At 35.4% G+C, this 16894-nt stretch overlaps 1 long non-coding RNA gene across 1 annotated transcript; it reads right to left on the bottom strand.

The window, feature by feature from the left end:
• Positions 1–1803: 1803 nt before the first annotated feature.
• On the bottom strand, positions 1804–14625 carry LOC139690985 (uncharacterized). The gene is made up of 3 exons (XR_011701549.1): positions 14611–14625; positions 10582–10637; positions 1804–2154 (listed from the first exon to the last, which is right to left on the bottom strand). It is a non-coding gene; the product is annotated as an uncharacterized lncRNA (long non-coding RNA).
• Positions 14626–16894: the final 2269 nt, after the last annotated feature.

Genomic DNA, 16894 nt, shown 5'->3' on the forward strand with positions numbered 1-16894 from the left:
TTATTAGTCATTTTGTCTCAAGTTAATTCGTGATGTCATACTGATACATTAGGTAACTTATTTGTAACTATCATGCAGCATGTAGAGATCAGTGTTAATTTATATGCTCAAATGCAGACACAGGCCAATTCTTTTAGTAATTTAATGTCCTATGGTCAAAGTTCGATACTTACCTAGTGTCTAAACGGATAATAGGTGCATTCATCTGCATAAATGATTCAGGGAAAAACTTAGTTAACTTTTTCTGTTAACACCAAAGCTTCGTATCACTGCTGTTAAACGAATTAACAGCTAAGCTTAAGTTATATCTTATTGATAGTTACCCTTGGTTAGGAACTTGGTAAACTTGAACAGAGCAGATGGGGTTGAGATACTTAAGACAAATTGTCTGTCTGTGGTGACAGAAGTTAAATGCATATTAAACAGGGTAAACATTTTGTTTAGCTTAAGCCAGCTTAAGACTTTCTTGCATTGGTTTTCATATTTTGATTGTTTTATGCATCATTAGAGATACCTCCTCAGCATATTTTTTATCAATGAAAATCATGGGCATTCACCAAAAATTGAGACTACGCATTCGAAATGTAATAATTTGTTGATTCATATGTTACCCGGTCAATAAAAATTATTTAAAGAATCTTTAAACCTTCTTTATAAACTTGAAGGTTTTTTTTCGATAGCACGTTCAAAGTTTTGCAATAAGGCAGCTCACAATAATTGGAAATGTTTCTCCAAATTATGGTAAGTGCTGTCATTGTTACTGCATTTATCTTGAGCAGATTTTGATTATAGAATTGCATTTCTGCTATTAATAGTTAATGGTGACACTGATCACTTTTATCAAATTTTTCATCATCTACAGCTAGGTAAATATTAAATTAATAGCATGTTTTTCGGTATTCAGATTTGTCGTTTCCGTTGGACTCTAAGAGTAATCAAGATTGCCAGAGATATTAAGGAAAAAACTTTCGTTATCAAAACATTTGGTACAGTATCTCTAGATTTAGATAATATTTAATAGAAAAATTATTGATAAGATAACTGGAACTAGGACAATTAAGCTATCAATTCAGCATTGCTAAAAAATAAAATTAATTAGAACCTAAGCCAGTTGTTTAATTGTTTATTTTTATTTTTACAGGAATGTTATCAGCTTTCCGAACATGGCTGCTGCTGCTGTAAACTTGCTGAATAATCAGGAAATGTGAATATGCACATGTTAGAATTGTCTCCTGGATGTACTGCATGCTGCCAAGCCAATAAAGTGCCTTTGCATGGCAGCATGCATTTTTACTTGTTCTGACTTTTCTATTACTGTAATTTTGTAACGACAAACTTAGTGAGGGATAATAAAGTTTTTTCTTGTACACAAACTTCAATTTCTTTTTTAAACCTTGGTCATGGAAATTTTTGCTCTGGACTTAGAATATTTTTTGTCAAGAGTACCATACAAATAAATCCTTAAAAGAAAATATTTCATAATATAGTTAAAAAAAAGTTGTTAAAAAAAATGGCAAAATGGCAGAATTTTAAAAAAAATTGCAATTTTTCAACTTTTCTTTCAGTTTTTGGCCAAAAAGAGCCTTAAAAATACCCCTTAAGTCCTATTTGCTTATAAACAGCTTCTGTCCAGCCTTGAGACTTTGGTAATTAAAATTGTGATAGGGTCTATGAAAATTTTTATTCCATCTAAAAGATGTTTACATTATTTTCCTTCCTTCAAGAATAATCAATTTAATATACTACAATATATTTGGTTTGGAAAAATATATTAAAACATTATTGAATACAGGTCATTTTCTGGGAACAGCTGATATACAAAAGCCTACTACATAGTGGTCTAAACAACGGAAGTAAAAGCCATTAGTCAGCACCATTCTATGTAGTAGGCTTGTGGATGTCAGCTGTTCCCAGATAATGACCTGCATTCAATAATGTTGTAAATTGTTTTACCAAGACCCATTTATTGTTGCACATTATCAGTCCCTCCTGCTGAAACGCCAAGGGTGATGCTATCCTTCAGATTGTATCCTACATGGCACAAGTCTGACCACTGACACCAATGCTGAAACTGCATTTCCGGAAATACTCAAGTTTCTTGATTGATATTAAATTGGATCAGGGTTGGCTTATCTGCTCCGGCAATGACGACTTCTAAGAAAAGGAATAAAAGAGAAACAATGGAAAATATAAGATGGAATTACATGAACAGTGCTTGAAACACAAACTGTGTAAAAATTAATAACTTCAACTGTAAATGTTGCATAAAGATATATTATTATGTTCACCTTGCTCAATATGAGACTGCTCAAGTTTTCTAAATTTATCTTTAGTCTACAAAATAGTCCCCCATGTTAATAGGGACACACAAAGAATTCTGAGGATTCTATGAAATTAGAAAATAATGTCATTTGAAACTTCGAGCCCCATGAATTACAGAAATTAGAAGGAAAATTCAATAATATTGCAGGTCAAATTACATCTCTTACAAATTCAACACATGGTAAAAACAAGTGAATTCTGATAGTTAAAGCAATACAGTATACTATTTATCAATACCCCAATTGAGAAAAGAAAAAAATGAGAAATATTTTGATCCTAAACAAGAGTTAAATAAGTGGCAAGCCACAACATGTAGCAGAGATATTTTTTACTAAGTTGAGGCCTGCCTACATTAAAAGGTGTGTGATGATTGTGCAATGTTAATAAAATATATGCTTTTGAAATCATGAAACTTGTGCTTTCGAAGAGTAATATTCTTTTAGATGGGTGGAAGACTTCTGGAAAACCAGGATTCTCAAGAATGAAATTTCAAGATGATGAAATATAATGAAAACAAGGGACAGACAAAGAGGAAGACAAGGAAAAGCTAATAGTATTTCCTATCTCAGGAATATTATGAACAATTCAAGAATAAAATAAGTGAAAATATCAGCAAACGAATGAAATTAGAATCATTGAGCTAATGAAAAGGGAGTTGAATAATTAGATTTTATACTTGTAAAGAGCTATGTTGTTCCGGTCAAGACAATACCTCAAACAAAATTAGGTCAGCAACCAATACTAAAAATTCAACATCAAAATACAATGCTTTGTTTAACAGAATGATTTATTAGTACCAGCGTTCGATTCCGCCTTCCCCACCTCTATTGTGTTCGTCCTAATCAATCTTAATCTTCAACACACACATTGGGAAGGGACTGAAAATTTTCAAGGAAAATAATAGAAAATGACATATAGAGAAAGGATAACCATTCTTTGAATTTGTAGATGGCATGTTTCATGCACTTGTAGAAAAGATAGAATATCTGACAAGAGCACTACAGGCCAGTATGGAGTATGGGATTTAAATATCTAACCCCAGGTAAATTGAATACAAGTATGTCAATGATTTGTAGCCATTTCAAGGATGATGATCTTTAAACAAGAGCCATGAAATAGACTCCAGAGGAAGTGGAAGAATGTTACTATTTATACAGATAAGATCACATGTAATGAAAGCAGTATTCTATCTCAAGAGACAATAAGCATTGGCAAAGTTTCCTATCATAGACATAAGGTAGCAATCCAATGAAAGATATATGGAATACATGGACAATGGAAGAAGTAGAAGACAAGATTGACAAATGATAGAAATGTGATGCTATGGAAAAATAGAGAAAATAAAATGGTTAGGGCTACAAATAAAGCACTTTTAACTGTGGATAAAGAGAGAAGCTTATGTAGGACACTTGCAGTGAAGGAAATTGGTTGGACATATCCTGAGGCAATGTAGTCAACTGAAAAGCATAATTGCCGGAAGATAGAAAGGGGAAGAAAAGCAGAGAGGCCCAGGATGAAAAATGAGAAGTAGGTGTTGGAAATGTCAGTGCAAGGAACTGTTAGGGAATGAAGAGTCTGCCAGTGAACAAGATATAGTCTGAAGAACTGCTAAAAAATAATCCTTTGACTGTTAACCTGTGATAATGATTATGATTCATTAAAATTGATTTCATTTATGTTATTATGTATAAATAAGTAATTTCTTTGATTGCTTAACTAGAAATGCTCAAGTCATATTATTTGATTGTAATATAAATAAAATTAAATTGAAGCTTTATATTACAATAATCATAATCCCAGCAAATTTTGTAAACATTTTTGTCCCTTTTTCTGATATCCTTAACTCTGATGCCGATACCTATGTGATCACAGGAAGTTGAATCTAATGTACTGGAATATTAGTTGTATGTGGTTGGCTTAAGTCATTTAGCATGATTTTCATTGAAGCAATAACTACTGGAATATTTTATAAAAGACAAAAATTTTGTCTTTAATTATGAATGGCCAAAGGCTAACATGAAACTTTCTTAAAAACTGTCTTGCTAATTTGAACACATTACAATGCTTATACAAACTAAAAAGTAATTACATTAATATAATATGTGGGTCACGGTAGTCCAGTAGGTAGAGCTTTGGACTGCTGACCGGAGGGTCCCGGGTTCGATTCTCGCGCAAGGCACTCTGGGCACCAGCAGCTTCACCCAAGCTAAAGTGATTTTTCGGGTACCAGGTCTTCCTGGGAAACCATAAATGGCACAGGTAAAGGAACTGGCCCCCCTACCCTGATGTGTGAATTTCACCTGCCGAATAGGGCTTAGTACTGGGTGAACTCTACCATCACCTACTAAACCGACCTTCGGGTTGATTACTGTGTTTATGGTTTTTATGGTTTAATATAATATACTTGGCCATGGATGGAACACTTAAGGAGCAAAAAAATCTATTCTTGGTATTTCGTAAAATACTGTAACACCTACCATTAAGGCCTTTACTTAAAGGATTCCATATTCAAAATGAAAATTATTTCTTGAAAATTTTCATGAACAGCTCCTGTTCTTCAACTTGTGTCACTTTTTTTTCATTTCAAATAATGAAGCTGACTTATCTAAAAAAACAATTATACATTTGTTTGTACAATCTAGCTGAATGGGCATGTACATACATACATTAAACTTGATTATAGTTTCAATTAATGATGTAGCTTCCATATTTTGTGTGATCTATCTTAAATTCTAAAAAGTTGATTAAATATTTTCTGAGGAAAGGCAATTCTCTGGAGGATTCATCTAACTTCCTAAAACTGGTGCACTTTGTAATTTCGAAATGACTATTCATTTGATATTTTGTCGGAAAACTAAAAATTGAAGGCCACCTTGGATCATGGGGGTAAAGAGTTTGCTTTCTTTAGGAAAACCAATCACCCAGGAATTAAATGCCATCAAGTCATCATCATAGCCATTGTGATTTTATAGAAAAAATTCAAAATCACCTCAGCCAACTATTATTTAAACCAGTGCCAATAGTCATTAAATTAAAACTACATGTACAACCTATTAGTAAAAGTAGGGACATACATTGCCGTAAAGGAAATTGGTTCTGCCAAATTAATAAACAGAGTTCAGTGGACAGACAGCATATTTTCCAGTGTCCTTTCCTACACTCCACGATTCTCGATCCCTACTTGAGGTGCTTTGTGGAGGGCACTTTGAGTGAGTACGCCGTCCGTCGGATGGGACGTTAAGCCGCGGACCCCTTGGCGCCTTTCGTAAAGAGTAGGCTAATGCCGACGCCGGGTTTCTCTCCACCCTTCATCCTTTCCTGTCCTTCCCCTATGGCGCAAATGACCTTAGCTGTCGGTCGCCTCCCCTCAAAACTACTACTACTACTACGATTTCTAATCTTCCCTTACTCCAAGGATATACACACACAAGCATATACAAGAGTAAAGAGAGGAAAAGGACTAATTATTTTTGCTCTAGTAGGAAGGCTCTTCTATTTTAATGATCTTTGAGTTGAAATCTGTGAATGCCGATCAGTGGCCTTAAAGGATATGACAAAGAATGGAGAAAATAGCTTAGAATAAAATAAATGTTAATTATGCTCCGATGCAAGGCCCATAGAGCAAACAAAGAACTTGAATGAACAATGATATTACAAATATAATTTGAAAAATAAGTGATATTGATGCATGATTCAATATTTTTAAAAATATTCTTTAATTAAATGTAAAAAAAAAATTATTTTATCTACTGAAAAAGATTTCCTAAGACAGGTTGAAATGAATGAGATTATTTTCAAAGTGGTAAAAATAAATGTCTTATGGATGGTGGTTTAGTGGTTGAGAAATACAAAATTTCTTGGTTCTTTTCTAATTATCATAGAAAGAGTTAATAAAGAAAGATTAAAAATGTAGCAAGCATTTAGGAGGTGCTGCGGCTAAACGTTATGCTCTTATTGTTCCTTTAAATTGGTATATTACCATATTGATGTGACTTGAAATATGTCAAGTTTGTTTTTTGTGTGGTAAGTTCTCATTCAGGATTATACCTTGGTTATATATGGTTTTGGGGCTAGAGGCTCAGTGAGTCTAACTTTCAATTTGGAGATGAAGTTAAGATTGTATTTCGTGATTCATTTTGAATTCATGAGTAGGATTAGAGTTTTTCTAATGTTCCGAAGAAAAAACAACCCCATCCACAATAGAGGAGACCTCTTCATATCCTTAAATATCTTATTACTTAGCTCATGATGATAGAAATTACTGCATATTTGAAGATTATCTACATAAAGTGAGTGTTGGCAATTAGATAGGGTGTGCAGTGAGAATATTGAGGGAGCAAATGAGATGAAGGAAAATTTTATGTCTCTAGAATGACATGCAGAATGGCAGAAAATATTTAGAGCATCAGAATGACATAATCCAGGAAAGACAGTTTCAACTGGAAGGAATTTAAAAACATTTAAATAATAGTGAGTGAGGGTCAAAATTCAACTTTCAAAAATTACATATTGCACATTTAATCAGGCCCTACCAATCAATGACAAACCTACATTGTTTGATAGAACTTTCTCTTTATTGAATTTGCTATAACCTTATCATTATCTTAAGCATATGAATAGCACTGGCTCATCATCTCACGAATAGAAAGACCATTGTGTTCATAAAAAAAATCATTTCTATAAAAAACGAATGTAGCTTGAACTGATAATTGTGGTAACATAAAAATAGAAAATACACGAGAAAAATTGGTTCCATTTGATTTGATATCTAAGGCCTTTCTAAAGAAATTGTTCTAAAATAGAATAAGAATATGGGGATTAAAAAACAGTCGGGATCCAGTTATGGGTTTAAGAAAACATCAAAGGATGAGTTTTTTATGAGCTCATTTCGAAGTGAGAAATTTGGCCCAACATTATTATGATCAACATTAATTCCCATCCCAATAAAGGAAAAACACATTTGGAGGCAGAGGGTGAAGTAGTAACAAAGTATGAACAACCCTGAAAGTCAGATGAATGAGTGGGGTGGGAAGGAAGGATAATAAAAATGGGGAAAGAATAACAATTCATCTCCTTGAAAGGAGGGGCTTTCAAACAACTGGGGTGGGACTCTGGGAGAATTGGGTGCAGTATCCCTCATCCACAGAAGGTCCACTTCAAATGAGAGACCAAAAGACAATTTATATTTTTATGCAAAATAGCAATTAAGGTTATCAACAATAGGATGCAGAAAATTTATTGATTGATGCAAATGGCTATTAAGGGGATCATCAATTTGCAATCACTAAAATTATTTCATATGAACAATTGCAGGGAGAGAGTTCACCTATCTTGAAAGTTTCTTGGTCACTGAGGATCAGAGTTATTGGGCACATAAAAGAAGAATTATGGCAGGTAAAGAATCTTTCACAAAGAGTGGATGACTAGCAATTTATATTAAGAGGTGATCAGAAATTAATGAAATCACTGATTTACAGTACATTTATTTTTTAAACAGGATGACAACAAGGATAACAAGCAGGATGAAGAGGAAAAGGAACACTTTAGTCTTCCATACTGGAGGGTAATGGCAGGAAATAGCAGGGTAAAATGCCCAATGCAAATGATGGCCAAGAAATTGTGTGGTGCATATGGATGTTGGATGTTAGAAATAAATTGATAAATCACTCTGTGGGAAATATGGACAATTTATAAACATATAGATAGGAAGCCTAGTGATCCAAAGCATGATATCTCCATAAATCTAGTTTTTCAGGAAAGGGGACAGACATCAACATATCTTGAAAAGACCTTCAGATTGGTAGAAAGACCAAAAAAACATGAAATTGGATGGGGGCGATGAAAGTTGATGGTAGAAATACTAAGAAGGCAGAGTGTGTGGATGGAGCAAGGCATTGAGTGGTAGTGGCAAGTAAATGAACAATATAGGAAAGTATCTTAAGAATCAGGGAAGGACAACAGAAAAAGATTCAGCAATCCTGGACAGCATTGGATAGGAAATACAGAGCAGGATGAAATATGGAACATTCAAATGGAGAAAGTTTCATCCATATTATGGAAATATGCATGTTTACTTCATTGTTTTATAAACCTAACCCTAATTATATTTCAGCAAACTCTAACACATCTTTTTCAATAAAAAATGAAAAGCATCTGCTGATGAGCTACTTAATATAATAAAAATTTGATACATTAACGTAATCATATCAAGTGGAATCCAGAAGTAGTGAAGAGTAACCAACGGTGAGGCTTAAGTCATTTTTCACATTTACCACCAATTTGGTAATATAATACTAATGTATTACCATGGCTGGATTGATGATAAAACCATAGAGTGGGTCAGTGAATTAATTGATCCATCGAGATTGAAATTACAAGAAGGGCATAATTAAAGCAGCAGGATTCAATGTAAATTAATAGTATCAATGAATGAGTAAATAAATTTACCATTGATAAGCATTTAGTCAAAATGCAGCATCATAAACAGCTACAGTATTTTGTTTTGTTGGCAATCAATATTCCTATGATATTTGCAAGAATCATTTTAAATTGTCAATATCAATTCAAATCCATGTCAATATTTCTATTTCCTTATACAATGAGTATGGAAAGTAATATTAGGAGGGAATAAAACAATGTATACAAAGGATGTAATTCCAAGTTGAAAATATATACAATGCCCTCTAAAATGATAAGGAACAATTTTACCTTATTGAAACGATGGAGGTTTCATGATAACTTCAGAAATATCTGCACTATTTCAACTGAAATTATTTCATTATAGCTCATATCTGCAACAAATTATTTCGAATTATTCTGTACAAGTAAGTAAATTGAGTATTTTAGTCACATGACAACTTTGGAAGTAATCATCACCTTTGTCATTTTAAAATAAAAATTATTAGGGATTTTTTTTTATTTTTATATATATAATATATAAAAATAAAAAAAATATCAGCTACGAACCTAGCCTAGTATACACAATCACAGGCTTGCTCAAGTTTTATATGGCTAGTGTTCCAATTTAAATTTAAACTCTTAAAATAGAAGGTTGGCATTAGAATAAATTTTTAAATCGTAATTCCATTATTTTTATTACAATTAATAACCAGCTGTCTTATCATTTTTTTAAATGTTGACTATTATTTGAAAGTAATAAGGGGACACACATTATTATTATCTAAATCATAGTATGTGTGTGTGAGTGGAGATAAATATAATAATTTGGGTGTGGATATGGATGGAGAAGGTGAAATGAAATGAAAGGAAAACAAATGAGGAAGCGGTAGGTATGGTGGGCAGGAAGAGGCGATTGTTAGGAGAAATCATTAGGAGGCAGGAAAATTGGATGAAGGGCATATTGATTGGCAGGGGGATGCTGAAGAATGTTAGGTAAACAAGGAAAGGGGAGGAATAGGATAGGGATGTTGGATGGGATGAAGGGAGAAAGGAAGTACACAGAGATGAAGAGGAACTTGTTGTAGAATAGGATGTAGGGTTGTGTTTTATTATGAGTCACAAAATATATATTTGTTAGCTGTTTTCATCCAAAACCTACCATAACCTGGTTACATTAAAAAAATATTATAGTATACATCCTTCACATGAGGTTAACTAAGGTGGACCAAAGGGTCAATATTACAGAAAAAACTTCACGAAGGATCGCTACCAAAAATTAATTCTTCTGATGCAAATTGTGCAGTGAATACAATAAAGAATATGTCTATGCATACATTAGTGATATTTCAATATTTTGCCAGGAATGACAATTTGTTAAAGTTAAGCTCAAAAAATACATTCTGACAATGTAAAGAAAATCTCCGTATAAGACAAAGATACTTAGGGGGAAAAGACAATACTGAACACTTAAAAGAACAAAGGTCACTTAGAATTTTATTCCCACTTACAGGTATCTCTCCACATGAAAGAAGGATGATGAACATGATAAAACCTAGTAGTGCATTTGTTTTATGCTAATGATGACATTTTTCCCCTCTAAAATGAATAACTTTTAAATATATTTTGTTAGTGATGAATAACTCCATAACCCACAATGGCCCATTTTGCCTCCCTTCCTCAAACTAGTGTTAATAACAACACGATAAGTCATGATATTTATTATACAGCTGATCTGGAATTAAGATGCACAGAATCTTATGCTGTGATGGAGGAGCCAGGTAATTCAGGTGCAAAATGACTTCAGCTGTCACTTTACGCATAAAAAATATAATAATTTACAGTGAATACATATAAACTTACATTGAGGAAGAGGAGCACCATCCAGCCAAAAGGATGTAGTATGATGACATCCATAACTTCGCGCAGGTGCAGGCACCATATGCCGGGAATAGCATCATAGAGTGAATAAAAAATATTAAAGAAAATCAAATTATAAACTTTTTTAAGGATATAGTGTATTCACACAATCAGTAGAAGCTATTCCCGTTCGTGTAATATATTTGCAAATATCTACCAAAACAAACTATCACACCTCTACTTTCGAATTTTTTGCTAAAATTTTAGAGTAAATAATGAAGTATTTTAATCTATAACAATGAAAAGGATTTCAAAACTAATTTCAAATCAATTTTTAAAAATAAGTATTTTAATTTAAATTCTTGAGGAGTTTTTCAATTTGAAATGCATGATAACCAGACATTTAACGTACTTACACTTTACATTTTTTTCTATTATGAGCAACAAAACTATTGGAAAGACTGTTTAATGATGAGTATGCCTTTAAGGAAGAGCTATTGTTTCACACCCATTTCGCGATTCAAACTTATGGTATTTACAATTCACACACTGAAATGGATTAGAACCGCCAAATATCCAAAACTCTTCCGTTTTAAATGAAATTAACATGAATCGAGCGAAAATTTAAATTGGCACAAATGAATAGCACTCAATTTATTCATGAACTTAATTTGAAAGTATCACAGAAAAATTTGATTTTAGTCCATCCAGATAGAATACAGAATTCCCAAAATTACATGTTGAAGAGGGCAAAGATTTATGGATGGATTCATAGGCGATCCTAGGAAAATGGAATGCCTTTATGGAACTCAATGCCATTGGATATAAAAAACAGCTGATCCAATGCTGTAACTAAATGCTCATTAAGTGCTCCGACATTTGAGGTCATACCTTTATTTAACCTTAATTCGATTAAATGAGTAAGGTGACATATAGTATTACCAAAGATTTTGGAGTAATTAGAAGCAACAAGCTTTGTGATAGTTGGTGAGCTCATTGGTTACTAGTTTAAACTTTTCATCCAGAAAGCCTATCTCTTCACTAGGATAGCATCACTAATTCAGAGTCCTCTTTATAGAAAGTTTAAGTCTTCAATAATATTTGTATATTTCCACTCAAGTGGACCATCATGAAAAAGTAACATCCAATATTTTGCCAGAAAAATACGTATGTCGCTTGAGTGGATTAGCAATTCTATTTTTAAAAATTTACCATAAATTGTCAATAATAAATCGAGAAAATGTATTAATTAATTAGTTTGTTGGTCGGAAAAGTAATAACGCTCCTAAACACTTCATCCGACCATTCCATTGAATCGACTGCATAATAAGTATTTAATATGAACAATAATAACAGACTTACATTGAATGCATTCTGCAGCATTAAGATGAAGTTTCCTCAGAATCCAATGATTTGTATTTTTATTAATTGCACCCGCTAGTAGAGGCTTAGATCCTCATAGAGACTCGATCGAGACCACACGTAGTACGAGCAAGAGGTGCCTAGGGTCTGGGACCGGCACTCTCCTTCAGATTCAAGAGCATCAGGGTTCAGGTTACTGGGTCTCGCCGATCATAACTATCGAGGTATCGGGATGGTGCGGTGGGTAACATACTGGCTTCCCACCCAGAGGGCCCGGGTTCGAATGCCAGACGCGGCAGATATTTTTATCCCTACTTGAGGTGCTTTGTGGAGAGCAATGATTGAGTACGAAGTCCGAAAACGGCTCACTCGGCGTACTCACTCAGGATGTCCGTAAGATCTATTGTGGCATGTCTAGTTGCGGACCCTTCGGCTCATTTCGTTCGATTACGCTAATGTCGACGTCAGGTTTATCTCCATCCTTAATCTTTTCCTGACTCTCCGTAATGGCGCAAATGACTTCAGCTGTCGGTCGCCTCTCACAAAAACTACTCGATACGACTTCGTTGGCGTAGCAGCTGGCCTGGCTCCAGCTGCGTCTGCTCTGACTTAGGTAAAACTCAAAGACTTCGGGTCATGAAAAAGGTGCGATGTGATACCCGCCAGTGACGTACTTCGGAACGAGATTCCGCTAAGTACATTAACATTAACAAGTGCATTAACTTGAATTGGTAATATGCAAACGTGATGACGGGAAATAACGCCTATTTGAGTTAATTTAACAGATATTTAGTGTTAATCGCATAAACGCTTTGTAACTTTATGACAATATTGGAATTTAAGTGATGGAATTAAAAAGGACACTAAAAGATGATATAAGAAGACGTTCACCTTCGTAACATTTTTTTATCGTAAAATCGCTTTGATTCACCACTAGAGCAACTGTCTTCTTCCTTATCCCCGAAAGTAAATATTCCTCGGTCAATTCAATAAATAATTCCGATTTCCCTTTCGATATATTGCACAAAAGTATATTTTCCACCTGAAAAATCTGATATTGTCTAGTAGTTGACAGCCATAGCAAAGCGCTCCACCTCGCAGGTATGTCGCATGCACTGTGATGCATCTAATTCCTATAGCTTTCGTCTGCACACGCGCCAGTCTGAAACGCAACGGTTGAGTCTCAACTGGGGATTATCATTGTGTGGTCGGACCCCTTGGACTGTGGTTCGAGTCCCTTGCCGGGAGCGGTTGTCATTCCCTCCCCTCCTCGGCAATTGGGGGTGGCGTGTTTTGACTGAACGGCCAGGCCTCGTATAAGTCTGCCGAACGATTTAGAGGACTAAACACATTTAACATTTGGATTTCATACAAATCATTCACTGCAGCCATCTGAATGGAGCTCGCTAATGCCCGAATGCGACGGGCTTCACGTCGCATTAGGCAAACCCGGGTGCTGTCTCAATTTAACCTCCGTGAAGCCATACTTGGACCTCAATTGTGCATTTTGACAAAATCTTAGTTTGAATAGTTATTACAAAGAGAAGTTATGAGAGGAAGGAGAGCAATTGAAGGACGAGAGGAAACCGATAAGCAAGTCCCCGTCGCTTATCGTAGACGAGGGTCGGCGAGGTAACGCATGCGAGAACGCCCCCACCCCTCCCTGTTCGGCCTTTCTTCTGCAAAGCCCTAAATGGACGGCGAAGAAGAGAGCATTGCGAGCGAAACTACCACCATCTATTTACCCCTGGTTGAGCTACGATTCTTCAAATCATCCATACTATCTTCGCACAACACGCTACCCTCACCCTGGTAGCTTAACCTATTCTAATTTATGCCATTGGCGACACAAAAGAAAGTGCGCCTAGCCGAGAGCGATAATACAGAGGTCATTCACGATCGCGTTCTTTAATGGCTAAAACCGCTGATTACGGAAAGAAGGTCCGGTAAATAGAAAGCGGACAATTCGGGGAAACCTGCTTCCCGAGGAAATTCCACACCACACAAAACTACCTCAGCACCGAGAGTTTTACTGAAGCTCCACCTTCAAAGCATGGGGTGGAACTGGATCCGGAATTCGGGCTAGGTATCCGAACATTCTAGGGAGGTATCTTCGAAGTTTAGCATATTACCGTTTTTTTTAATTCTTCACAAAATTCTATTTTCTATCATTCGATAATAGATACAATTAAAACTCTTACTGTTAAACTGTCACAATTAAGAGCCTAAAACGTGTTATCCTAGATAATTCTTTCCGCCTTCTTCAAATCTGATTAGACTATGTTAACATTATACAAGGTTTTACCAATGCCACACTCGCAAAATAATTAGAATTTTAAAATGTACGAGTACAATGATTTTGTCAAACATCTTACTGATGGGTAGATTAGCTAAGTATTCTGGGATCGTAACATAAATGTATTTTGAGAGTCGAATGTACCATCACTGTCTGAATTATAAGATCTACTTGGAAACAAGCGAACAACACTTTACTTAGCGAGAGGGAGTGGGGGGGGGAGGAGGAATCGACGAGGTCAAAATGTTAGGTTGAGTAATTGGGAAAGATAATCGCATTTAAGGCGGTCTGACTTTAATCGGGTCCACGCGCAAAAATTTGGATAATAACTAATGGTCAAGTAGTACCATTAATAAAGAGTACAATTTACTCACCGATATCCTAGGGAGTCTTATTCGCATCTATTGCTCCGAAATTATCATTCAAATCACTTACGAAGTTATGCTTGATTCTTTCGAGTAAAACCTGTGAGAAGGAAGAAGAACAAAAATTACATCGAATAATAATTGAGCCCTCCAACACATCGCTAAAATGTTTTGCCAAGACGTTCAGAATTACAATTTCCAGTTCTCGCACTGTTGAACACATCTGAAATGAACCTACCTTTCCAATGCTTCGCAAAGTGAATCCAGTCGTTCCTCCTCTCACCGTCTCACTGAAATCGCATTAACCGGTGGAATGAGTGATTCACTAGTCAGACGAGAGGTGGCGATGCAGTCCTCGTCTCCGCCTCTCCCCAATTCTTTCTTCCTGGTGAGGGTACAATGCGATAGGAGTATTATATTCTCCAGAGGCGGGTTGGATTTGATTATTCTTGTGTTCCAAGGGATCCACGGCTGACGATTGCACGCCTTTCGAAAATTCTAACAGATCCACTCCGGTAACCGAGTTCTCCATTTTGAGTGCTTAAGGTTCTGAGTCAGGTGAGGGTACACAATGAAGCGTCCTCGGAATAAGTACAAGAAGGGGCAAACAATTAGGGGAAGAAGCCGAGAGTTCATGAAAAGGTGGGAATGGAGAATAGTAAATGGGAAATTGCGACGGATGACCCCGGGATTCAGCAGGCTACATTAAATTCATTGGGACTAAGATTAAAAATAAATAAATAATTAATTGATTATATTTTATTTTTGTATAATTAGCTCCAACAACTTACTACAGCAGAGCTGCGACAGAAATTTCACTACCGTTCTTTAAATGTCTCATCTTTGAATAATCGTCAATGTTTTCCTGGTATAAGTTGATGTTTAATTCAAAGAAATATGTTGATAGCTCAAGATTTGAAAAAACATGCCTATTAATTATTAAACAGGGCGTTTGACCATCTTCTTGCTTATTAAATACGTACGAGTAATAAATCGTACTACCCATTAGTGTTTTATCCCTGATAACAACTCTTTATACACACGAGATCCTTTAATTAGTAGTGATAAACTTTATTCTCTTCCTTAATGAGCGAGAATGTGTTAGAGTTACTTAAAGTTCTCTAAGAATTTGAATCACACCGTGGATTCAGGCCTAAAAATCAATCGTGAATTAAGTTGTTGTGCATTGTACATATTGATTCATAACATTTCGAATCACGAAATGGCAATCGGCATATACAAATATACCACCATAAGATATAGAATTGTTTCTTGTTGACCCTGCAGGAAAAAAAGTAGGTGCACTTAATGAAGACAAAAGTGTGTCATTACCAAGCATGAGTTTCCAAATGTAGATTTATGGAATTTATTTTAAAAGGCGACAACTTTAATATCTCATGGTCATTACTGCTTCCACATTGCAATACGGCAGAAGGGATCTCCAAATTAACAGTAACACCATCGATTCACAGAGTAATTTCTCCGTGAACTCTGAATGTTCCATAATTAATTGTCTCTTATTAAATATATTTTAATCCGCGGTCCAAACACTCTGTTCCTGCATAACTTCTTAAACTAGTTGATCTCACAGGGAAACCTACATATGCACTCATTTCTAACCCAATTGTATAAGCGCACTTGAAAAGGATATGCCATTATCATGCATTCGGCTCGTTGTCGAAGTAAAATATAGGTAAAAACAAAGTTAAAAGTAAGGGGAAAGATAGGGAACACACACTAGGCCACTTGGGTGTGTTTGGGAAACAGTGACCCATATGTATCTCAATCACACACAAAAAATACAAAATTAATGAATAAGGAAACAAATTTACAACCACTCGATCACTATGGTGTAAGGATGAACAGCTACTATCGTGAATCGCAGTCACACACACACTCAGGGTTTGCAAGGATATCTCCAACGCCAGGGATCCGTTGTACTCACACAGGAATGAAAAATAGATGGAAATGAACATTAAAAAAGGAAAAGACTCAAGTTCACGTTCGCATTTACTCAATCACTCGGGTGTGTCAGACCTTTGTGAATTGCACTCACTCATTCAGGGTTTACAAGGATTCCTCCTCGCCAGTGTATTCACAAAGGTCTAACACACCCGAGTGATGAGTGACTGCGTATGTAAACTTCAGGAAAAACAAAGGATGGTTGGATGCAAAGCATATTTATTGGCAATGGGATGTTGAAGAATGTGATGGAGGGGAGAATTGAGAACGGGCAAATGAGAAAGGGGCAGGAATGCATATAGGATAGGGATGTTGGACGGAATGAAAAAAA

The sequence above is a fragment of the Hetaerina americana genome, unplaced genomic scaffold (genome assembly GCF_022747635.1).
Source record: "Hetaerina americana unplaced genomic scaffold, ioHetAmer1.1.p SCAF_3, whole genome shotgun sequence".
NCBI lineage: Eukaryota > Metazoa > Arthropoda > Insecta > Odonata > Calopterygidae > Hetaerina > Hetaerina americana.